The sequence below is a fragment of the Trachypithecus francoisi genome, unplaced genomic scaffold (genome assembly GCF_009764315.1).
Source record: "Trachypithecus francoisi isolate TF-2019V2 unplaced genomic scaffold, Tfra_2.0 Lachesis_group17, whole genome shotgun sequence".
Taxonomy (NCBI): domain Eukaryota; kingdom Metazoa; phylum Chordata; class Mammalia; order Primates; family Cercopithecidae; genus Trachypithecus; species Trachypithecus francoisi.
In genome coordinates, this window is record NW_022681462.1 from 60,883,645 (window position 1) to 60,907,934 (window position 24,290).

Consider the following 24,290-nt stretch of genomic DNA (forward strand, 5'->3'; position numbering starts at 1 on the left):
CATTTTTATTATCCCCAAAGGAAACCCCATTCTTATCAGGTAGTCATTCCCCCTCCTCCCTCTCCTAGTCTCTGGAAGATACTTAAAAAAAAAATAACTCCTTCAAACATTTGAGATTACACAGTACTTACAATCAAAAACGTCTTTTTCTTTTTTTTTTTTCAGGGCAGGGTCTCACTCGGTTGCCCAGGCTGGTGTGCAGTGGCACATTCACGGCTCATTACAGCCTCGACTTCCTGGACTCAAGAGATCCTCCCACCTCAACCTCCCTGGTAGCTGGGACTACAGGCATGTACCACCACACCTTGCTAATTTTTGTATTTTTTGTAGAGATGGGGTTTCTCCATGTTGCCCAGGCTGGTCTCAGGCGATCTGCCCACCTTAGCCTCCCAAAGTGTTAGGCTTACAGGTATGAGCCACTGCACCCAGCCCCCCAAAAATCTTATAATTGTTGTTTATCCTATGGCGTTCCCACATAATTGTCATTGCCTGAATAAGCATACATTTGGTCTTTGCTCTTTAGAGCTATGAGTTCTAAATGAATGTATAATTTTGTCATTCCTACATATTTTATGTGTTGAGTTTAACTGCCTCTAAACTGCCTTCAAGAATGCTATGGCTCAACAAAGAAATGAAGATTCGTTGAATGTGAAGAAGAACGTGAAACCAAGTGGCAGGGCATAAACTCGATATTAATGAGGCAAATATTCACCAACAGAGGCATTGCCATAGTCTGTGCCTCTTCCAGAATCACAACCAGATACTTTATGGGACAGGAAAGGAAGATATAAACAGATGAAGTTGTGCTATGTTTTGTTACTGAGATATGTCTGAAAAGACAGCATGTCACTTATCAAGCAAAGCAACCAAGAGCCAGAAGAATTATGAAATCCCTTGGAATAGCTAATAAACGATTTCAAAGTAAAGGGAGGTTGGTGTATCTGGTTCATGTATCACATGAGACTATCGTTAAGGTATTATGATTCAGTTTAATGGCAGTATACTTTTTCTTGAGAGTACATAAAATAACAGCACATGTTACAATTGATAGCACCTTAAAATGATAATATAACATTATTATCATCATCACATTGCATTGTTATTTCCACTTACTTGTCTGTTTCTCCCACTGAACTGTCAATGTTTTGAAGAAAAGGAATTTCTCTTATTTGCTACTGTATCCTCAATGCCTTGACAAATGTCTGGTATGTAGCAGAAGCCAACAAATGAACAAACACAATTCATTTGGGAGATGAAGCTCACAAATTTAATTAGTCTTAACACCTGATTTTAAGGTTGCTGTGAAAATTAAATGAAAAACAGCTTTTAAAACCTCACCTATTACAGGGCTTGGCACAAAGTAACTACTCAATAAAGACTCATTGGTTGGTTGTCGTTTTTGTACCAGTTAGGATAGTATTTGGCTAAAGTGACAGAAGACCCAAAATATAATGGTGTAAACGAGAGAGAAGTTCATTATCCCTTCAGATAAGCAAAGTGTAGAAGTAAACAGCCCAGGTATGGGAAGATCCATGACCACCAGCATCTCAAGTTCCTTAGTTGTAGTACTGTGCCATTCTCATACACAGCATCCACCTTACGGCCCAAAATGGCTGCTTGAGCTCCAGCCATCATGTTCACATTTCAGCTGGAAGGAAGTAGAAAAGGACGGCAGAAGAATGGTACCTCACCATTTATCAATACTTTCTCAGAGTCGTAATGACACACTATTTAGCTCCCATTGATCAGAACTTGACTACATCTAACATATGGCGTCTAGAAAATTCAGGCTTTTGTTCCTACACACTTTAGATATTCAAAAAACAAGCAACTGTTACCAGGACAGAGCCCAAAGCTTGGAAGGGGAGGGCTTGGAGTTTGCACTTCCTCACGCCTGCTCCAGGTGGCTCACCACTTGTGGATCCCCTTGGGTGGGCATAGGATGTGGGTGGTGAAGGCACATAGAGACTCCTAGGATGTGAGACAGTGACAGGAAAAATTGGGGAAGGGCAGACCTGGATTGTCCCAGTGCCCATTCCCCTCCCACCCCCACCAGGAAGCACCCTGTGTCAGGGTCCTGTGCTAGCCAGGGGCCACTCCTGGGACCTCTGAGCCTACTATAGTTAAGTCAGCCGGTTGCTAGGCTGACTCTGGAACAGGTCGAGCCCTCTGGGGCATATGCCTTCTTCACATTGCTGCAGGAGTCTCTGTGGCAGAAGCCAGAGGCCACAATAGGTGAGGGTTTAGAGGGTGCAGAGTGCAGGGCAGGGTTGACCTTGGTCCAGGTCAGGCCTGGAGTCTCACCAGGCTGCTGCCTTTCCTACAGAGGGGCCAACAAGGTTGAAATACCATCTGAGTCATCTTGGGCTGCCACAACAAAATATGGTAGACCAGGTGGCTTTAAACAATCAGGGTTTATTCCTCACAGGGTTCTGGAGACTGGGAAGTCCAAGATCATGGTGCTGTCCAATTCAGTTTCTGGTGAGGGCTCTCTGTCTGGCTTGCAGTTGACTGTCTTCTTGTTGTGTCCTCACATGGCAAGGCAGACAGCACTCTGGCTTCTCTTCCTCTTCTCATAAGGGCACTAATCCCATCATGGAGGCCCCACCCTCATGATCTCATCTAAACCTAATTGCCTCCCAAAGGCCCCATCTTCAAATACCATCACCTTGGGGGTTAGGGCTTCACCTAATCTCCAACATGCATTCCATAGCAGACATCTAATTCCATCTGGACCCCTGCTTTGGCCCTGGGTTCCTGCTTTGTCCCTACACTTGGCTGTCCCTTCAGGACATGCCCCGTGGCTGGTGGACTTCTGCTCTAGAAGTGTCAGGCAGGGGAGCTGCACCAGACTGGTGCCTCTGCTGAATGCACAGAGACTGCCCTGGAGGAGGGAGGGTGGCAGCTGTGAGAGTAGGCAGACCCTGTAGCCACATGTCAAGACCACCAGGTTTTATTGCGATGATAAAACCACATAGTGCCTTCTCTTTCCTTTTTTTCATGAGATTGCTGCAAAGTGGGTTGTTAAGAGGAGAACTCTGGAGGGGAAGGAGAGTCCGAGAACTGGTCAGAGAGAGACAGGACAAAGAGGCACAGAGTGAGAGGGAGGCAGAGAGTGGCATGAGGACCGGAAGAGAGTGGGGGACACAGGCATAGACACAGAGAAAGAAGGAGCCAGAGATAGAAAACAGAGTGACAAAGTGGTAGAGATCCAGAGACACATGGAGAGGTGAGGTCAGCAATGCAATGCAGAGAGCACTTGAGGCAAGTGAGGCAGGACAAGGAGGATGGGGAGGACGGGGCATTGGGGGAGGGGAGGCAAAGGGCACGTGGGCCTCGTCCTTCTCAGAGGCCCCTTCCCCAACCCAATCCATCCCAAGAGAGGCAGAAACAGCAGCACCCAGGGCAGAGCCGCCCACTAGGTATCCATGTCTCCCCACACTTTTACCTGGCTGCCTGTCTCCTCCAGCCCAACACCTCACCTCCAAGTTAGGGGACCAGGGCTTGAGTGAGGAGGGCTGTAGGACCCCAAGATCCCAGCTGACAGGGTGGCTGATCTCATGGGTCCAGTATGGCCAAGCCTACAGGCTGGGGATGAGGACCTCTGAAGCCCCTTGTAGCCCCCAGGCTGCCTGAACTGCAGTGAGGAGTCACTCACACTTACGTGCTGTTGGCAAGGAGATGAGATGAGAGCTCAGGGCTGACGGGGTGGTGAAGAGAGTGCTCAGATCACCCTCAGACATCAGCGATGAGTCACTTCCCCTGGGAGAATGTGGGCTTCCTGACCCAGGTGACTTGAAACATGCCCACTGTGAAGTGGATCAGTGGCCAGGCTGTTCCCTGAGAGCAGTCCCTGCAGGGCAGGGCAGGGCCCAGGGTCCAGGCCTGGCAGGGGCAGGGAGGTGGCTTTCCTAGGACAGAAGTTCTGCTGGGAGGCCTCAGACGGCAGGAGCTTGGTTCTGGACCCAGGATTGGACGTGACCAGAAGCGACCAGGCAGGGCAGGAGACTAGTGTGTGTGCGTGCATGTGTGTGTGTGTGTGCGCGCATGCATGTGTGTTTGCATGTGTGAGTGTATGAGAGTGTGTGTGTGCATGTGTGTGTGAGTGTAAGCGTGCATGAGTGTGTTAGTGTGTGTCAGTGTATGCGTTTGTGCCTGTGAAAGTGTGTGAATATGCATGACTGTGTGTATGTGAGTGTGTGAGTGTGTGTGAGTGTGTGTGAGTCAGTCTAGCGCCAGCGCTGTGCACACATACACTGTGTGTGTTTGTGTGTGTGTGGTGTGTGTAGGGGTGCTGGCTGTCAGGGGATCACAGCAAATAGGACAGGAAAACCCACCATAAGCCAGAGGGTGAGGACGGAGGAGAAGCAAGTTCACCTGCAGGAGCGGGCGGGGCCACCTCCTCCCTCTGCCTGCTTCCCCACGTGTCCTCAAGTGAGTGTCGGAGCGAGGCCCTTGGCACTGGCTCTGAGCCATCATGGGGAGTGGCTGGAGCTGCTGCAGCACCTCCTCAGGAAGTTCCCTGGAGCAGGGAAAGATAACAGTGTTGTTCATAAATGAAGATGGTGATGAGGGAAGCTGGGGCTGACAGGTCCTCTGAGATCAGCTGGTCTGACCCTTGCAGTGTATAGAGAGGGGCAGGCACTGGCCCAGGTCAATCTCCTGACGCCCTGTTGGCTACCCTTCCACCGCCTCACAGCGTCTCTCCTCTGACTTGCCCATGTCTTTCCTGTCTTGTCTCAATGGCTCTCACAACAGCCCTGAGATGTGGGTAGGGTTGTTCCCATTTTATCAGTAGGAAAACTGAGGCCCAGTAGGTGACCTGCACACACTCGGGCCATCTGAGGCAGAGCAGGGCTAGCACTGACAGGGGTCTGGGCTCCCTGCTCGGTGCTCTCTCCACCTCAGCTGTGATGAGGTGGCTCATCTTCCACGTTGGGTGGCCCTCACTAAGCTCACATCCCCAGGCTTCCCTCCCCACCTCTCAGCCCCAGGCAGAGCCTCCCTATTGTGGCAGAGAAGGCGGTCAACTCTGAGTGGAGCCCCCACTCTGTCTCTCTGACTGGACCACTCCTTCCTCATCTGAGAGATTCATCCCTTTGGCAGAAGTCTTCTTTTCCATGAGCCACTCTTAAATCTGCCCCCGCTTCCTCACCGTCTGCCCCAAGCCATCCTCAGTTCCTGACACCTCAGTGTGGGTGAGTGTGTCAGCCACTAGCCTTCCGTGGCAGGAGGCTTTGGGGGAGCCACAGCACAGTGATGGTTCCCGAAGAGGGGAAAGGAAAGGGAGAAGAGTATTGAAAGGGCACAGAAGATGACAGGGTGGGGGCAAGGACAACCTAGCAGAACTCGAGACATCCTAAGGGCTGGCCTTAGCAGGCCACTGCCCTCTGATCCACAGGGTAAGTCCCTCCCAGGCCCTGGAAGCCCACTTTTGCCCTCTCAGGAGGCCCCGCCCCTAGCACGTTTCTGCAGCACCAATAACACGTTTCTATTTACCCCTGATTCGCCTGTGTGGCCCGTTCCACCCCACCAAAGTGCGCCTGCGCACCAGATGTGTCCCTCACTCCACTAGGAGATGTGTGGGAGGCAGGGGCAGTCCCATTACCTCATCCCCTAGACCCCAGGCTAGGGGATCCCAGAAACAGGACGGCAGGGCCCTCAATTCATCAACCACCTGCAAACCTGCCCGTCTGGGTTGGGTGCCCAAATCCTGTTTGGGGCCAGCAGGCCAGGGCCCTCGCACAGACAGCACTCAAGAAGGAAGGGCAGCCCAGAGGAGAGGCCCCAGGGTGGCCAGTGAGCAGCCAGAGGGTGACACCGTGGGTAGCTGCCCTCCCCTGCAAGGCAGCCTTTTTAGTTTGTCAAGTAGAGTCAGATGGGTGGCGGAATGGTGGGGGCGGCGCTCAGTTCTGAGGCCTGGAGAGGCTGAAAGGGTTCTGCCTCCAGGGCTTTTGCAGAAGCGCATCCTTCCCAGAGCAACCAGATGAAACTCCGCGGCCCTTAGGACAACCGCGTCCCTCAATGAACCTCCTCCCAAGAAGCTAGCTGTCGTGCCAGTTAGCCACCACCCCAGACAGAGTCCCTGCATGGGGCAGAGTTTCTGAGCAAGCCATCCAGGAGGAGGCCAGCTCCCTCCTGCCCGCTATCTGGTTGCCTCCCAATTCCCGGTCTAATCCCTTGGAGCAGGTTGTGGATGTGGTTTTGCAAATCACCTGGCACCAGTCATAACAGCTTTATGCGGAAAGAACTGCCTGGACCCTTTCTTTCCTCCAAGGAGCTCTGAGAGAGGCAGGTGCCAGAGCTCCTCGGGATGACACCTGCCTCTCTCAGAGCTCCTTTGGTATACTGGATCTCAAGGCAGGATTTCTTCATTCATTCAGTAAACATTTATTGAGTGCCTGCTGTGTACCAGGCTTTGATAATGCAGGGGATATACAGTCCCAACCCTTGCGGAGCTTTAGAAGTAACCCATTATTACAATCAAATCGGTGAGAGCAGGATGTTCTGGGAGCTCTTGGGGATCCTGACTCAGGACTGGGGGTCAGAGAAGATCGCCTTAGAACATGGACACCTAAGACAACGGCCGAATGATGTTCGTTAAGCAAGAGGGGAGCAGGGAAGAGCCTTCCAGGTAAAGAGGATGGCCTTGCAAAAGTGGGTGTGGTGCTTTCCAGAAACTGCTCCCAGAGCAGGTGCTGGAGAGAGAGGGACACGGAGATACCCAAGAGCCACTCACAGAGGGCCTGGCAAGCCTGGCGTGTTTATACCTGTCTCCAGTCTTCAGCCAGAATTTTTCTGGGCCTCCAACTCCAGCAGGAAACCCAGTGGGAAAGAGTTATTTCCTGCCCTCAGAGAGAAGAAGAAAACAAAAACCCCAGCAATTTCTGCCTAACCCCAGAATGTGAAAGTTGACTCCTGCTGGCTGGGGTGACAAGGGATGAGAGACTTTTCTCTTTCAAAAACAGCGCTTATGCTTTTCTGTTTAGAAAGGTAACATGCACCCTATGTAGAAAAGTGTACAGAGGAAGGTAAAATCACTTAGAATCTTCATGTGGAAATAACCAATAAAATATTTTGTTTTTCCTTCCAGTCTTTGTTTTTTTCTTTTTAAATGCACTTCTGCATTTGTTACATAGCTGTGGCAAAATTATATACGCAATTTATTACCTGTCTTGTTCCCTTAATGTCTGTTTTAATGTTATTACAAATTCTTCGTGGTGTTTTTTTTTTTTTTGAAATGGAGTCTTGCTCTGTCGCCTAGGCTGGAGTGCAGTGGCGCAATCTCAGCTCACTGCAACCTCTGCCTCCCGGGTTCAAGCGATTTTCCTGCCTCAGCCTCCCGAGTAGCTGGGACTACAGGCGTGCGCCACCACGCCTGCCTAATTTTTGCATTTTTAGTAGAGATGGGGTTTCACCATGTTGGTCAGGCTGGTCTTGAACTCCTGACCTCAGGTGATCCACCCGCCTCAGCCTCCCAAAGTGCTGGGATTACAGGCGTGTGAGCCACTGTGCCCGGCCACATTCTTCATTTTTAAGGGCTGTATAGTATGCTGCCATATGGCTGTATCATAGTTGACTGAAGTTCCCTCCTGGGCACCCTTTCCATTGTCGTTTTCCTGGACTTTCCTAGGGTTCCCCCTCAGCCCACAAGACCCCAGCCCTCAGCAGCCCCAGAACAGCAGTGCCAGAGCCAGCCAGGCTTTGGAGTCACCTGGGGGGCCTGGGGAAGGCTCACAGGCTTCGAATAAGAATTGAGAACGTGGGGCTGGGCGTCTACATTTTAAAAAAGCCCCTCAGGATGCTGTGAAGCCACTCCCAGATCAGCATTTGGAAGATGCGGTTTTAAAACCTTCTAGGTTGCATAGCACCTGCATAGCCACATGGACTTGATATAGCTCATTCTAAATTAGACAAATCATACCTATTTTGCAGAATTGCTGGGAAAAATAGAGATATGGCTTGTGAAGTTCAGGGGCTGGCATATCTTAGGTGCTCAAAAAGATTGTAACTGCAGTTGTTATCATTCCAGGCAGAAGCCTTTGCAGTGTGTCCCACTCAGAAGGACCCTCTTGGTTCCTATACCCATCCCAGGAAGGGATTGCCTGCCTTAGGACCCAGTTCTCCTCGTTCTCTTTTGCATCAAATACAGAATCTATGCTCACCTTTTCACAAACACATCTACTGTAGGGCAGTCAATAGAAAAAAATCAAGCTGGGAGCAGCGCCTCATGCCTGCGTGAATGGGTGGCTCATCCCAGCACTTTGGGAGGCTGAGGTGGGAGGATTGCATGAGGTCAGGAGTTCGAGACCAGCTTGGGCAACATAGTGAGACCTCATCTCTACAAATAATAAAAGTTAAAAAAAAAAAATTAGCTATTGTGGTGGTTCACACCTGTAGTCCTAGCTACGAGGGAGGTTGAGGCCAGAGGATCGCTTGAGCCCAGGAGTTGGAGGCTGCAGCATGAGCTATGATCATACCATCACACTCCAACCTGAGTGACAGAGACTCTGTCTCAAAAAAAAAAGTGACCCAAATCAGAACACGTTGCCCATGAGCCAGAATATGTATAATCAGGACTGTTCCGTATGGCATATGGTATTAGATGACCAGGAAGGACCTGCAATGGGTGGAGAGGTTCTAAACAGATGGTGAGGGGCTGTCGGAATCCCTCCTCCTATCTAATCAAGGAGGAGGTCAAACTTGAGGAAGGAAAAGAGGGAAATTAACCTTTATGAAAGTGTCAGCTCCAAGTGTAGTGTGGTTGTCGTGGTACAAACCAGTGGTACAAACTGTTATTGGTTGCTGAGGAGCTGAGCACAGACATTGAGAGTGAGCACTTAGAACAATTTTACAGCAATTTTACATTGACATTACCACGGTACCCAAGTGTGTGATCGTTTTTTTGGAAATTAACTTTTATTGCATTTTACAAAAGCATTATCTGTGACTGATTATATATTTTAAAAATCGATTCTTCCCCACAGAGAGCTTGAGAGGCACTGGCTTAGAGACTGATATCATGAGATCTCACACCACCTCTGCAAGGTCTTGAATTAGGGACTCCGTCACTTCTCCTATTCTCCCTCTCAGGAAGACAGCACCCATCCCATGCTTGCTTGCCAGGCTTTGGCCAGAGGAAGGCAGCCCTGTTCCCGGGTCCCCCATCCCACATCAACCACAAGGCAGTGGTCAAGACTCCCCAGGAAGAACCCAGGCAGAGTTTGGAGGATCTAGATTTCCCTAGGAGGACACAGGTGTGAGACCCCCAGGACAGTCCGATGTGGGGGACTGGCATGTTCCTGAGGCTTTACAGGAAGGAAATTCCCTAGATAATTTCTCCCCTTCAGTTTAGAATCACCCCTCCTCATCAGGGAGCTTTCTCTTGTGTCTGCTCTCAGTCCCTGCTGCTGGAGCTGATCCTGCTCCATGCTGAGGCTGGTGCTAGCTGCTCTGGGGGCACATGCAATGGAGATATTTTTGTTAAGCACTTACTCTCATTAACTCATTTACTTTTCCCATGATCTCATGAGATAGGTCCTATTTTTATCTTCATTGCACAGGAGAATCTCAAGGAGGTTAAGGGACTGGCTTAAAATCACACAGCTAATAAGTAGGTCGGCCTCCAGCCTGCCCTACTCCAGGACCTGAGTCCCGAACCACAGTCTGACACTGTGACCTGCTTTCAAGAAGCTTACAGTGTAGTTGGGTCTATGAGACCCTTGAAGAATCCCAGCAGAAGCAGGTAGTCCAGAGTGTGTGGCCCAGGAACCTAGAGGAAGGAGGGACACTGGGAGGAGGCAGTCAGCCCCAGGCCTTGCTCCTGGCTCCCCGTGCTCCCCTGGGAGGATGCTCATATCCTGTGTTTCTGCCTCCTCCCTCCCCAGATGTGATCTCACTCCTCCTCTCCCTGGAGGCCTCAGAAAAGTGGCTATTGTTTCCTCCCACACAGAGAGCTTGGGGACCCATGAGACCCCTCTCACTGTTTCGGGGGCAGCTCAGGTTCCCAGCAGTGATAGGGTTGGGTGGTGCCCCTCAGCCTTCCAACTGCACCTTTTATATGGGTGTTTCCTTCCAGAAGGGTCTGCATTAGGAATCTAGAGGAAGGAGCCCTGCTGGAGTCCTTCCTCTTTCCCATTCTCCTATTCCCTACCTCCTACTTCTGGTATTCCGTGCTCTTTGGATGGGGCAGAACAGGGCAGAGCAAGTGATATCAGGACAGCCCAGCCAGTGTCCTGCTGTCTTAAGCTCTCAGTGGCGAGTCACTGAAACTCTCAATGTGCTCATCCAATAAAGGGGAGTTTGAGGATCCAATAGGAAATGGCTGTGGAAGCTCTGCTAGCTCTAAGTGGCTGTGTCTGGTTTGGCTTCCCTCTCATTCTAGGCTTATTCAATTCTTTTTTTTTTTTTTTTTTTAGATGGAGTTTTGCTCTTTTGCCCAGGCTGGAGTGAAGTGGCATGATCTCGGCTCACGGAAACTTCCGCCCCCTGGGTTCAAGCAATTCTCCTGCCTCAGCCTCCCAAGTAGGGCATTATAGGTGCCTGTCACCATGCCCAGCTAATGGTTTTTTTTTTTTTTGTATTTTTAGTAAAGACGGGGTTTCACCATGTTGGCCAGGTTAGTCTTGAATTCCTGACCTCAGATGATCTACCTGGCTCGGCCTCCCAAAGTACTAGAATTATAGGCGTGAGCCACTGCACCTGGCTGACTTACTCAATTCTTTCAGCCTCCAAAGCTCGGCTCAAGTCCACTGCCTCCAGGAAGATGCCTCTGACTACACAAGTCTGGACCCATTCCTCAGCCTGGAGGGGTTATTGTCCACACTTAGTGACACGAGGCTGTGTTCCATCAGCCCTAGAGAGTTATGAGGACACCAGATAACCCTATCATGACCACGGGCTGGAATCCACCATGCTGCCCCACAGCCCCAGGCCCCATGCAAGCTCAGGCCTGCTCTGCTCAGAACTTCTACGCTTTAGGACTTGATGGTTTTTCATGTGCTTTACCTGGGATCACCAGATATGGGGGAATCTCTTACCTCAAAGGGAGACAGTTTGAGAAGAGATCTTTGTTACTCTCACCACGCTGGTGAGGAAACTAAGGAAGGACCTGGGCAAGGTCACAGAACTGGTTTGGATTGCAGATTTAGGACTCGACCTGAGTTCGATGCTCCCAATATACCGCAGGCTGCCACATTCGCCCAGGGCCTGAAGAAAGCCACACAACACAAGTGTGTGCACCTGGGGCTCATTAGACCTCTCAGTGGGCTTTTCCCTTTTCCTTGCTTCACCAATTGCTCCTCCTGGCATTCCCAGCCTCTCCCAGAACCCTCCCACAGCCCCACAGGGAGCCCGGCAGAGACAGTGATGGCTGGAACAGACCCTACACACTACATATATGGGGATCCCAGGCCACAGCGGGTGGGGCTTTGCTCTTGGCAGGACAAACAGTCCTGGTTCCGAAAGGCCCCAGCAGCCAGGACAGAGTTTTAAATAGCAAGCGACAGGCCGATTGTGAGGTTTCAATTAGTTGTCAGGGCTTCATTGAATCAGGTTTAATCGTTGATTGGTGCTGAAATGATGAATGAGATGTGGCTTTAAATAGGAAGCATAAGTGTTTCAACCTCACCCTGGGCTGGAACTGCAGGCATGATCTGGTGTCCTCTTATTCAAAGAGTTCTCTGGAGGAGGAGAGGCAAGAGGCGGAGCAACTGAGCGGCCTGGGCTGGCCTGGGCTGCTGCACCTGTTTCTGGGTGGTCTAGTGCTCCAGGACAGATATAAGGATCACCTGATGGAGGCTCAGGGACGTAAGGTCTCAATAATTCAATCAATCAATCCTTCTTCAACCCATCTGTCCACCATTTTCCTTACAATCCTTTGACCAAGGGTGCTTATTCCCATCTGTGCCTTTGCAGGGGTCCCCAGACCAATCTTCCTGGAGTTAACAGAGGAAGTAGGGGGACAAGGCAGAGAGGAAAAGTCCACCATTCTTGGGAGGTCCTGCATTTGGAACTCACTCTGTCCCTCATCAACTGTATGGCTTTGAAAAGTCATATGAGCTCTCTGAGCCTCAGTTTCCACATCTGTAAACTAAGACAAAGCTTGCCCTGCCTCCCTCCTCCAAGGAGCTGTTGAGAGATCACGAGGGTTAAGGTGGGAAGGAGCTCTGAAAACTGTGATCGCCGCATTACTGATGAATGATCAGCACCTCCCCTACCTGGCCCTGGGCCAAGCTGGGGTCAATGGAGGGTGGAGTGTGAATGAGGAAAGGGAGCCCCTGTGTGCCTTTTGGAGCCCATGGGCTCCCCTCACTGGCCCCCAAAAGGTCACTGCCTACTCAGTGGTGGTTTGGTACTTTCCCCAGGGTTGCTGGACAGTTCCAGTTCTCTGGGCCAGGGCCGGGTTCCCCACCCACCCTTCTCACTTGGGACCTGCCTGGTGGGTTCCCCCGGCTGCATCTTCCATCTCCAGCTTCCTCTCCACTTGGCCCCTGGAGCCAAGTGGGGCAGTCAGAAGAGAGGGCAAGAGAAGCCCCACAGAGCCAGGGTTGTAGACGCCAGTCTTCTTGGGAGAGGAAGCTGGAGGGCTGATTTTTGGGTTTGCCTCCCAAAGCTGGAAGAATGGCAGCAGGTGGGAAGCAAGGACCAGCAACTGGTGAGGGAAAGCTGGGTATCTCCAAGAAGGCACTGGAAACCTCCACAGTGGTGTTCCTGGGGCTGAGGGCTGCAGCAGCTGCTGCTAGTAATACCCTCCTGAGAGGGCCAGGTAGTAGCCCTCATACCCATGTCAGCTGGCTCCTGCCACCCCTGGCTACACCAGACTCAGCAGAGTCCTCTTCATTAAGAAGGCAACTGTCCTGAAATGCCACATTCTTCATGATGTCACTCCCAGAGTTGGTCAGCAGATCCCCATGGCCTGTGGGGTGGCACCAAAGCCCCTGAGCTTACTATGACAGTCCTCATGGCCAGCTCCACCTGTGGGTTTCCCCTCTCCATTTGTACTTTCAGCGGCAGAGGGGTGCACTGAGTGGACACAGGATTCCACCCTGGAGTCCAAGCTCACATGTCTTGTTTTTGTTTTTTGAGACAGGGTCTTGCTCTGTCGCAGGCTCGCCCGTCTTGTCTTTGCTCCCTCACTAGCTGTTATCTGGCCCCAGCCTCCTCACCTGCTGGCATGAGGAATATTTGCCCCAGAGCAGGGCCATGAGGGGTTGGGAGGGGATGGGAGTAGTTGGGAGATGGGCTCAGGACAGCAGCACAAGGTCCACCTAAGGAGCTCAGGAAGGGTGTGTTCAATTTCTTTCCTCAACTTGCAGGCTTGGTGGGATTGTTCAAGGAAAGAATCTACAGGGGGAAATGTGCTTCTGAAAACTTTTAAGAACTACACAAATTCTGGCCTCAGGAGCCCCCTTCTCCTGGATTTCAAGCAAAGGGGCCTGTGCACTCCAGTAGGGCCTCCCAGCTGAGATGTGGGCCACCTTCCTCCACCCCCAACATCCTCCAATTCCTACCCATTTCTCTCCCACCCTCCAGATCAGTGGCCTTTGGTTCCCTGTGGACACTAGCAGTCCTTTCTGCACCTGCACACCTTCTCTGCTTTCTGTCTTCGAGATGTGTGCCATTTCGTCTTCTACCCTCAACTGTGTTTTGAGTGTTACCACCTCCAGGATGGGGGATTTGAATCACCCTTGTTATGTTGTAAAGGGTGGGAAGACTCCAGCTGACCCCAGGGTGCATGCGGAGGTAAAAAAGAGATAAAACACTTTTGTTTTGTTTTTGTTTTTGTTTTTGGTTTTTGGAGACAGAGTCTCACTCTGTCACCCAGACTGGAGTGGAGTGGCGTGATCTCGGCTCACTGCAACCTCCACCTCCCAGGTTCAAGCAATCTTCCCACCTCAGCCTCCCAAGCAGCTGGGACTACAGGCGTCCACAACTACACCTGGCTACTTTTTTTGTATTTTTAGTAGAGACAGAGTTTCACCATGTTGGCCAGGCAGTCTCGAACTCCTGACCTCGAGGTGCACCTGCCTCAGCCTCCCAAAGTGCTGGGATTACAGGCGTGAGCCACTGAACCTGGCCAATGAAATACTTGTCTATTTTTATGGGTTTTTTTTTCTCTTTAGCTTAAAAAAGTTTATTGGGGCTGGGGAGTAGGCTACAGAGGAGATGCTTTTGAAGAGAAAAACATCACAACCCTGAAAATTCTCGTGAAGGACAGAAGGCTCAGGAAACAAGCTCCCCGAAAAGGTGGCCAGGGTGCCAGAGCGTGTGACCTGTTTTTCACCGTTTCTGAGCCCTCTCTGCCTGCATCATTGTGTGTTCCTCCCAGACATGTGAAGCTGGCATTACTGGAATGCCCACTTGCGTTGATGGGGGAAACGAAAGTAGGTATTGTAATTCCCACTCCATAGAAAAGGGGCCAAGGTTTGGAGAGGTTACATACTATTGATGATAAAATGACAATAGCTACCATTGGCTGAGAGCTAATTGTGTGCAGGCTCTGGGGGAAGTGCATTTGAGACACCCTCTCATTGAGTCCCTTAGCCATCTGGCAATGTAGACACAATCGCCCCCATTTGATGGAAACTCAGAGATGTTAAGAAATGAGTCCACATTTAGGAAGTGGCAGGGCTGGTTCTAGGACAAGGACAGGGGCAGCCAAGGGTCATCTGGGGCCACCTTCTCATCTCTGAAGAACAGACATGGCCAAGGGCAGAGCTCTGGCTTTCCCCCCTCTGCCTGGAGTTAGATTTAGGAGTTATAGGACCCATAGATGAAAGTGACAGAGAGGTAGGTTTTAGTTCAACCCCTAAAAACATTTTAGATGAGACTTTCCTTAGAAATAAGGAACATCCAAGGAGTTCAAAGTCTGGATGAACCTTCTACCTGGAGTGTTGTAGAAGAGACTCCTCCTGTGCCTGGGACAGACAGGGCTTGGTCTCAGAGCTGGAAGACCATATCCCAGCGCTACCACTGACCTACTCATGTCATGACTTTGAGCCAACTACTTGACCTCTCTGAGCCACAGTTTCCACATTTGTAAAAATGGGAAAGTAAGGCCTTTCCAAAAAGATTGTTGTGTGGATTCTGAAATATGAAATAACAGATGCAAAAGCACTCCTGGTTTGACCCAGGGTTGGCATCTGGTAAATACTGGCTGGATCTGAATCTAAACCAGGTGGGGGCTGGGATCAGAGGACAGTGACAGTTCCTTGCTACTCTGAGTGTCTATGACTTCCATCACCAAACTGACCATGGGCCCTGCTTATTGTATCTGCCACAGGTAGACAAATACCCAGGTGAGGATGTACCCACAGGATTGAGAAGAGACCTGCTAAGAGTATTCAGTTTAACTGCAGCACCATGTCCTTGGTTCAACTTCTTTTTGGAGGGCAGCGTGGAGAGAGGAGGGGAAATCTTATGATCCATCTGAAGTGGAAAGAAAGCTCTTATCTCATTTCCTTCTCAGAACTACATGTGATGGCTGTGACTCGGCGGTGGACGTGCTGGGGAGAGTAACGGGAACTGACAGAGGCCTGGGCCACGTTCTCTAGTCCTCTTCCCACAGAGGCATCCAGAGAAGGGGAATTGGGCCCTCTTTCCTGTGCCAAAATAAACTCGCATTGTTTCCAGCTCCACGAGAGGCCTGGAGTGAAGCAGCCTTTGCCAAACCCTAAAAGGAAGGAAGGCTGAGCGGGGGGAGGAAGGGGGGCCCTGGATCGGGGGATGCATCCACCACCTCACTTTCTCCTGACTTTCTGAAAACTCCATGTGGGCAAGCTCTAAAGCAAATCTCAGAGGGCACTGTGAAAATCTGTGCTTTTAGGGGAGAAAGAAAGGACTGGAACTCCCATTTGTTAAGGGTCTACTATGCAGTAGGTACTTTGTTCATTAAGACTCATACTGGTGGGCTGGAGGCACATGAAGACCTGGGTTCAAATTCTGACCCTGACCCCATTTGCTAACTATACGACCTGGGCAGCAAAGAACTCTGAGCTTCCATTTCTCGCAGGTAAAATGGGCCTGTTACGTAACAGTGGTACTTCGGAGAGGTGTTGTGAAGGTTAAATCGGGTAATGTGGTAATGTATGTAAAGTTCTCAGCATAGTACAGAGGATACAAATGTACTCAATATACATGAGTTATTATTACTGTTATACAGCTGCTACTCATAATAATATCATTTTAAAACTTTCATGAAAATGCTGAAAGGTAGGTATCGTTAAATAAACATGACAGGTATGGAAAGTGGAGGCTCAAGAGAGGTTGAGGCACTTTTTCAAGGTCTAACAGTTAATGAGCGGTAGGCTCAGGATTCAAACTCGGGTCTGCCCAGCTTGAGGGCCATATATGTTGCACCTGCAACTGAGATGAGGGCTGACTGGGTTTTCTGATACAGATGCCAAGTCGTTCTGAGACTGGAAAGCTGGAAAACAGCAAAAACAGAGACTGCCGGGCATCACTTTCATGGCCCAACTGCTCCCCAGACTTCATAGGCTCAGCCACTCTCCAGCCGGGCCTGGCTGACCACCAAAGCCTACCGTTCTCCTTGCCAGGCCCCGGGGCTCCTCTGTCTTTCAGCATCCATCTGGAGTGAGCGTCTGCAGCGTGGACTCCGTCTGCACCACTGGTCCCCAGGCCCTGCACAGTTGGCCTCCTGCTCCTGCATGGACAGCTTGTTGGAGCTGAGCCAAAGCAGCCTGGGACTGAAATCCTAGCTCTGTCCCTCACTAGCTGGGTGACTCTGGGCATGTTCCTTACTCTCTCTGAGCCTCAGTTTTCTCATCTGTAACTCTGGAGCAATAGTACCTAGTGAGAATTACGGGAGACAATGAAAATCACAGTAAGTGCTCCGAAGGTGTCAGCTCTCCCTCCTCCCATTCCCTGCCTCTGGAAATGGGTGCTCCTGGCTCTCCTGCTCACTCAAGATCATGAGGCTGTGCAGCCCCAGGCCAGGACTTATTTTTCATCCTGATATGTACTCTCTGCCTGTCATCCTTAATGAAAAACGAATAACTCATGTGTTCGTTTCATTAAATGCTGCCCCCACAAAAGTGTGGGCTTGTGCAATTCTCCAAAGACTGTCAGCTGGAAGATATCTCAGAATTCCTCGTAAATCAAAAGGTTTCATTTTGCTGCCAAGACAGTCAACTCTCTTTGCCTGAATAAGGCGGTGGGCGGTACTGGGCTGGGATGGAGTCGGAGACTTGCCTGCTTGTCCGGGCCTTGCCAATTACCCACACAGGAAGGGGGCAGACTGCTTGTGACTCTGGCAGAGAAATGGGTGGGGTGGGGTGCTGGATCCTACAGGGTCCTTCCTTCTCCTCCTCCGGTTCTAGAATTGTAGACTTGAGCTTTCCTTCTCCCCCTCCCTCTCCCAGCCCCCTCCAACTATGCTCCTCCCCCTCTGCTCCACAATCCCTGCCTCTCCAGTCAATCAGGTCAAATCAGCTCAGGGCAGAGTCTGCAGAGAAAAAGCATCTATGCATTCCTGGCAGAGGATGATCTTCTAATGCCCCTTAGCACAAAAGCAGCCCTCCTTAGGGGTGAAAAGAAGGGCAGCCAAAGTCTGTGTTTCTATTGTGGGGTCCAGGAAGAGCGGGGCATTTGCTCACGGAGCTAAGGATGGATACATTTCGAAGTAAAAAGAGGGTTCCTCTCCTGCCTCCAGCTTTGGAAAGGACTCCCAAGCCAGCTCAAAGGGGCTTTGTGGTCACCTAGTGGAGCAGGTTGCAGGCCACCCAGAGGGGTCTGCACATTGTGGGTGGCAGTGGGGTGGGGAGTGCACAGGGTGAAGGTCCCAGAGGAAACTGGGCCTCCTAAAAACCACAGTCAGAGCTGGTCTCTTGGGGAGGGGAGATGAGGGTTGCAGAATTAAGTTTCAAGGTCTTTACTGCTGGGCCATCCGACTGAGAGTAGGAGATAGACATAGAGGACCTGAAAGATCGCTTCTGAGTGCGGGGGTTGGGAAGGAGAAGGAGACAAAAGAAGGACAAGGACAGGACAAGGATAGGAAGAGAGAGAGGCTGAGGGGACCAAGAGAGAAGTGAGGGGGGCAAGAGGAAGGAAGAGAAAAGGGGGCAAGAGGAAGAGAGAAAGGAGAAGAAGGAGGAAAAAGGGCGGGAGAAAAGCAGGTGAGAAGAAACAAAAACAGAAGGAAGAAGAGTGAGGAAGGAAAATGTTTCCCAAAACATGTCATCTGAGTGCTGCCATCCTTGACAAGGGGGTGGGAGGTGTGTTGAGCCAGCCTACATGCTCAGCTCACATCCTGGGCCCATCGCTGTGCCTGTCACTCCAGAGCCTCCCCAAAAAAGGTGGGCTCAGAACCGCCCATTGCACAACTCCAGGAACACGATTTACCTACAACACAAAGCGAACAAGTGCCCTGGAGCGGTGCAAGGAGGTGGCACACCCTGTGTGGCTGACAAATCCCAGCAGCATAATAGTACAGGGACATAACGGAGCACTCAAAATATAGAATGTGTTGTCCTATTCACTAAATCATTAAATACGCTGCAGTCTCTGTTTATACCACACTAGCACTTTTATGTTTATAAAACCACTCTATTCCCCATGGGAGGCTTCAAAAATCCCTTCACTAGTTCTGAAAATAAAATCCCCTATTTAACAAAGACCTGCAACCATTAAGATGTCTATCCATCCATCTACCTGTCCATCCAGTCATCTGGAGTCCATACTTTCAGTGACCTTTTAATTGAGGATCTACAGTGTCAGGCACTCTGCTTTGGTACAAGCATGAAAATGTCCCAGTCCTTGCCCCCAGGGGGCTTATCTTCTGCTGGGGAAACACACTTAAGTAATTTATTATATATCATTATAAGTGAAGCCACGGATAAATAAATTTACCATATTCAGCATTCCGAGTGGAATAATAATTATATTAGCAATTGTTATCTGGGAAAAACAAGACAGAGCAAGACAAATCACATGTGTGGAGTGACCATTACAGGTCATCTGTGATGTGAATCCCCTATCCCTCAGCAGCAGGGGGCCTGCTCTCTCTACCTCTCAACTGTGCCCTGATCTCTTGCTTGGCTGGTGTGTCCTGAGTTCAGAACTGGCATCTAAAATGTTATTTCCTCTTTTTATTTAAAAAATAAAATCATTTAAAATGCATAAAACATATGCATAGTTTAAAGCAGAACTATAAAGCAAATATTGGCTGCACATGGCGGCTCACGCCTATAATCCCAGTACTTTGGGAGGCTAAGGCAGCAGGATCACTTGAGCCCAGGAGTTCATGATCAACCTGGGCAACAGAGCAAGATCCCATTTCTACAAAACATTAAAAAATTAGTCGGGCATGGTGGCACATGCTGGTGGCACCAACTACTTGGGAGGTTGAGGCTGGAGGATCACCTGAGCCCAGGAGTTGGAGGCTGCAGTTAACCATGATCTTGCCACTGCACTCCAGCCTAGGCAACAGAGTGAAACCCTGTCTCTAAAATAAATAAATAAATAAATAAAGCAAATATTTTTGTAATCACTCATGAGATAAATATATAGATTAGAACATCGCTAGTACCTGTGAAGTTCCCCACCTCCATCACCCCAGGTCCTTCCTCAGTCAAATCTCCCTTCCTTCTCCCAGAGGTAACACTATCCTGACTTTTCTGTTAATCAGAAAAAGTCCGATTGAATCTTGCTTTCCTTTATGGTTTTACCATTTATGTATGCACCCTAAACAGTATTAGAGTGAATGATAAATGCCATTTGTAAGAGAAAAGTAGCTGAATAACTGCAAATTCATACAGCTTCATATAGTTTAACCTACTCGTCTATTTTTAAACTTGGAAATAAATATACTGTATGCATTCGTTGATGATTTGCTTCATTTGGTCAACATAGCTACAGTTTCATTGTATATATTTTCACTGCTGAGACAAGCTCACAGTTAATGCATTTTATGTTTGATGGACATTTGAGTTATTCCCAGTGTTTGGTCCTTACTGACAACGTTGTTGTAAAGCTTTCTTGTCTCCTGGTACACACATGCATGTGTTGCCCTAGGGTATTTATCTAGGAATAAAATTGCTGGATGACATGGTCTTCAACATGACTAGATCAAGTCCAGTTGCTTTCCACATTGGCTGTACCAATGTATGCTCCCAGAGGCATCCGCATCCTTGTCATCTCTTGGTAGTACAGACTTAATTTTTCCAATCTGGGGGGTACAAAATGGTATCTTATTGCAGTTTACATTTTTATCTCCCAGATTATTAATGAAGTTGAGCTTTTTGTTTGTTTCTTCACCGTCTGGATTTCTACTTTTCAGACTTGTTTGTTACCTTTAAAAAAAATTGTTTTTTTCCCCTTGATTTTTAGTTCTTTCTATGTTCTGAATATAAGTCCTTCGTTGCTTATATGTGTAGTTCCAGTTTATGGTTTGTTTTCATCTCTTTATAGTCCCTCCTTGATCTCTCTCTCTCTCAAAAATAATTTATGATAACATTCCAAACATATACAAAAGTAGATGGAATAATATGATGAATCTCCTTGTACCTATCACTCAGCTTCAACAATTACAATTTCATGGACAATCTCATTTCACTTATACCTTTTCAATGTCTGCTCCTCTAGTTTTATTTTTAAGCAAATCTAAAACACTATTCATCATAAAATTTTGAGGATTTATCTCTAAAAGATAGTCTCTCTCTTCATAACATAACCACAATACCAGTATGACACCTAAAAATATTTAAAAGAACTTAATATCACCAACTTTTATAATAACTTTTGATAAACAGAGGTGCTTAATTTTAATGCCAGTCTGCTTCATGGACCTATTTATTTATTTATTTAATTTTTTGAGATGGAGTTTTGTTCTTGTCACCCAGGCTGGAGTGCAATGGCATAATCTCAGCTCATTGCAACCTCCACCTCCCGGGTTCAAGCAATTCTCTTGCCTCAGCCTCCCGAGTGCTGGGATTACAGGCGTGTGCCACCATACCCGGCTAAGTTTTGTATTTTTAGTAGAGACAGGATTTCACTATGTTGGCCAGGCTGGTCTCAAACTCCTGACCTCAGGTGATCCACTCACCTCAGCCTCCCAAAGTGCTGAGATTACAGGTGTGAGCCACCACACCTAGCTATTTCTTTACTTTCATATCTCATTAAAGAACTCTTGCTCTGAGACCACGAAGGTATTTGCTTCTCTCTCTTTTTTTAAAAGGTTTGTAGTTTTACTTTTCACATTTAGCTCTTTATTCCAAATTAAAGAGATTTTAGTATGTGGTGTAAAATAGAGATTCAATTTTTCCCCCTTATAGCTCTTTCCCGCCCCCTCTCCCAGGTATCATTTCTTAAAAAGACTTTTTTTCCCACTGCCCTATAATCTGCGATCAGCCATATATTAAGTATCCATATATGTGTGAGTCTGTTCATGGCTCTCTCTTCTGTTTTATTGATCTATTTCTCTATGCCTGTGCTAATGTCACACTCTCTTAATTACTATGGCTTTATAATAAGTCATGATATCTGGTAGGGCAATTCCATCACCTTGTTTTTCTTATAATTATTGCACTTTCATGTGAGTTTTATAATAAGCTTACCAAATTCTACATGCAAAAATGTGTTGGGATCTTTATTGTGATGCATTGAATCTGCATATAAATTTGGGGAAAATGGCATATTTACAATATAGACTCATTCATCCATAAACATAGTATGTCTCTGAATTATTAATGCATTCTTTAATGTCTCTCAATAAAATTTTATATTTTTATACAAAATTAGCATACATTTTGTTAGACTTATTCATAAATACTTCATTTGTGTTGCAAGTGTAAATGATCACTTTAAAATGTTTTATCTTCTCAATGTTTACTGTTCATATATTGAAATAAACTCATGATTTGCATGTTAACTTTATACCCAGCAGTCGTGCTTAACTCTTTTACTTGGTCTAATAACTTGGATTTTCTATTTACACAATAATATTGTCTGTACACATTTAACATTTTATCTCTTTTTCCCCAAACTTAAGTCTTAACTTGCTTGCTTCTCGCTCTTTCTCTTTCTTTCCTTCCCTCCTTCCCTCCTTCTTTCCTTTCTTCCTTCCTCTTCTTCTCTTCCTCCTCCTCCTCTTCTCACAATAATATTGTCTATACATATTTATAATTTTGTCTCTTTTTTTTCCCAAACTTAAGACTTAATTTTTTTCTTTCTTTCTTTCCTCCCCGCCCCGCCCCCCACCCCCCCTTTCTTCTTCTTTTGAGGCAGTCATTCTATTAGTCAGGCTGGAGGGCAGTGGCACAACTGTGGCTCAATGCAGCCTTGATTGTCCAGGCTCAAATGATCCTCCCACCTCAGCCTCCTAAGTAGCTGATACAACAGGCGCATGACACCATGCCTGCCTAATTTTTTTTTTTTTCCAGACAGAGCCTCTATTTGTTGCCCAGGCTGATCTCAAACTCCTGGGTTCAAGTGATCCTCCTACCTTAAGCTCCCAAAGTGCTGGGATTATAAGCATGAGCCACTGTACCCAGCCTTCTCTTTCTGTCTTTCTCTCTTTCCCTTTCTTTCTCTCTTTCTTTCTTTCTTTTCTTTCTTTCTTCTTCTTCTTCTTTCTTTTCTTTCTTTTTCTTTTTTTCTTTCTTTCTTTCTTTCCTTCCTTCCTCCCTCCCTCCCTCCCTTCCTTTTCCTTCCTTCCTTCCTTTCTTCCTTCCTTCCTTCCCTCCCTTTCTCCTCTCTTCTCTTCTCCTTCCTTCCTTCCTTCCTCCTTCCTTCCTTCCTTCCTTCTTTCTTCTTCTTCTTTTTCTTTCTTTCTCTTTCTTCTTTCTTTCCTTCCTTCCTCCCTCCCTCCCTCCCTTCCTTCTTCCTTCCTTCCTTCCTTTCTTCCTTCCTTCCTTCCCTCCCTTTCTCCTCTCTTCTCTTCTCCTTCCTTCCTTCCTTCCTTCCTTCCTTCCTTCCTTCTTCTTTCTTCTTCTTTTTCTTTCTTTCTTCCTTTTTCTGAGACAGAGTCCCACTCTGTTGCTCAGGCTGGAGTGCAGTGACATGGTCTTTGCACACTGAAACCTCCATCACCCAGGTTCAAGTGATTCTTCTGCCTCAGCCCCCTTAGTAGTTGGGATTACAGGCGCATGCCATCACAGCTGGCCGGTTTTCATATTTTTAGTAGAGACAGGGTCTCAACATGTTGGCCAGGCTGGTCTAGAACTCCTGACCTCAGGTGATCCACCCACCTCAGTGTCCCAAAGCGCTGGAATTACAGGTGTGAGCCACCATGGCTGGCTCTTTTCTTTCTTTATTGAAATGGGTAGGATTTCTAGTACAATATTAATAGAAGTAGTGATAGTAACTATCTATTTTTTTTCTCCATCTCAAAGGCTGGTTGGACAAGATGATCTCTTTCCAATGTAAAGATCTTGATTTTCCTCATAATCATCTTTCTGGCTCAAGCAACTACCCACAGCTTTCTAGAGTGAGACTGAGAATCATAATTTATATCCAGACTTTATGTTCTTGAGACAAGGTCTGGCACTACTGCTCAGGCTGGAGTGCACTGGCACAATCTAAGCTGACTGCAACCTCCACCTCCCCAGCTCAAGGCTTCCTCCCACCTCAGCCTCCCGAGTAGGCGCAGACCACCATGCCTGGCTAATTTTTGTATTTTTCATAGAGACAGGGTTTCACCATGTTGCCCAGGCTGATCTTGAACTCATGAGTTCAAGTGATCTTCCCATCTCAGCCTCCCAAAGTGCTGGGATTATGGGCATGAACCACCCAGCTATATCCAGACTTTTGATAGTTGCATATCTCTAGCCTGAATGTAAAAGATCCTGGAGTCTGATCTCTTCTCCAACATTTTGTATTGGTTGAGTAATTTCCTCTCAAAACCCCATTCCTCCTCGAACTCCCAAGCCATTTCTGTTTCATATTTTGAATCATGACTAATCATCAAAAAAAACCTCCAAAAAACAAAAAAAAAACTGTGATGGCTGAGAGGTTGGCTATGCCCATATCCCTTTTTGAAGCTCTCTCTGCCCTCCTCCAGGGTGAGAGAGATGGACTGTGCCTTTGTTCCCACATCCTAGCACTGGCTGAAAGAAGTGATATGCGCTATGCTATGCTATTGTCTCTGGGGTGTCTAAGTTGCATCCAGATGTGAGAACACCAGATACAGCACAACTAGACTCACCAGGATCAGCCCCTTTCACCAGAGAAGTGCCTAATGTTCTGGTCTACTTATATTGAGGGTTGATAGAACAAACAGCTATTGGAAGAAGGTTTGCCAAATAAATACTGGAGATGGTGTTCATTATGTTTTT

General features: G+C 48.1%; 1 protein-coding gene across 8 annotated transcripts in view; it reads right to left on the minus strand.

Moving 5' to 3' along the window:
• SOCS5 (suppressor of cytokine signaling 5) overlaps positions 1-24,290 on the minus strand; it is a 170,135-nt gene that overhangs the window by 36,358 nt on the left and 109,487 nt on the right. Inside the window, exon 1 of one of the 8 annotated variants that reach the window (XR_004428325.1) lies at positions 4,378-4,884. The exons of the other annotated variants lie outside the window; for them this stretch is intronic. The gene's annotated coding sequence lies outside the window, so the exon portion shown is untranslated. Of the gene's footprint in view, positions 1-4,377; positions 4,885-24,290 lie in introns of those variants that run through there. 8 annotated transcript variants of the gene reach the window in all.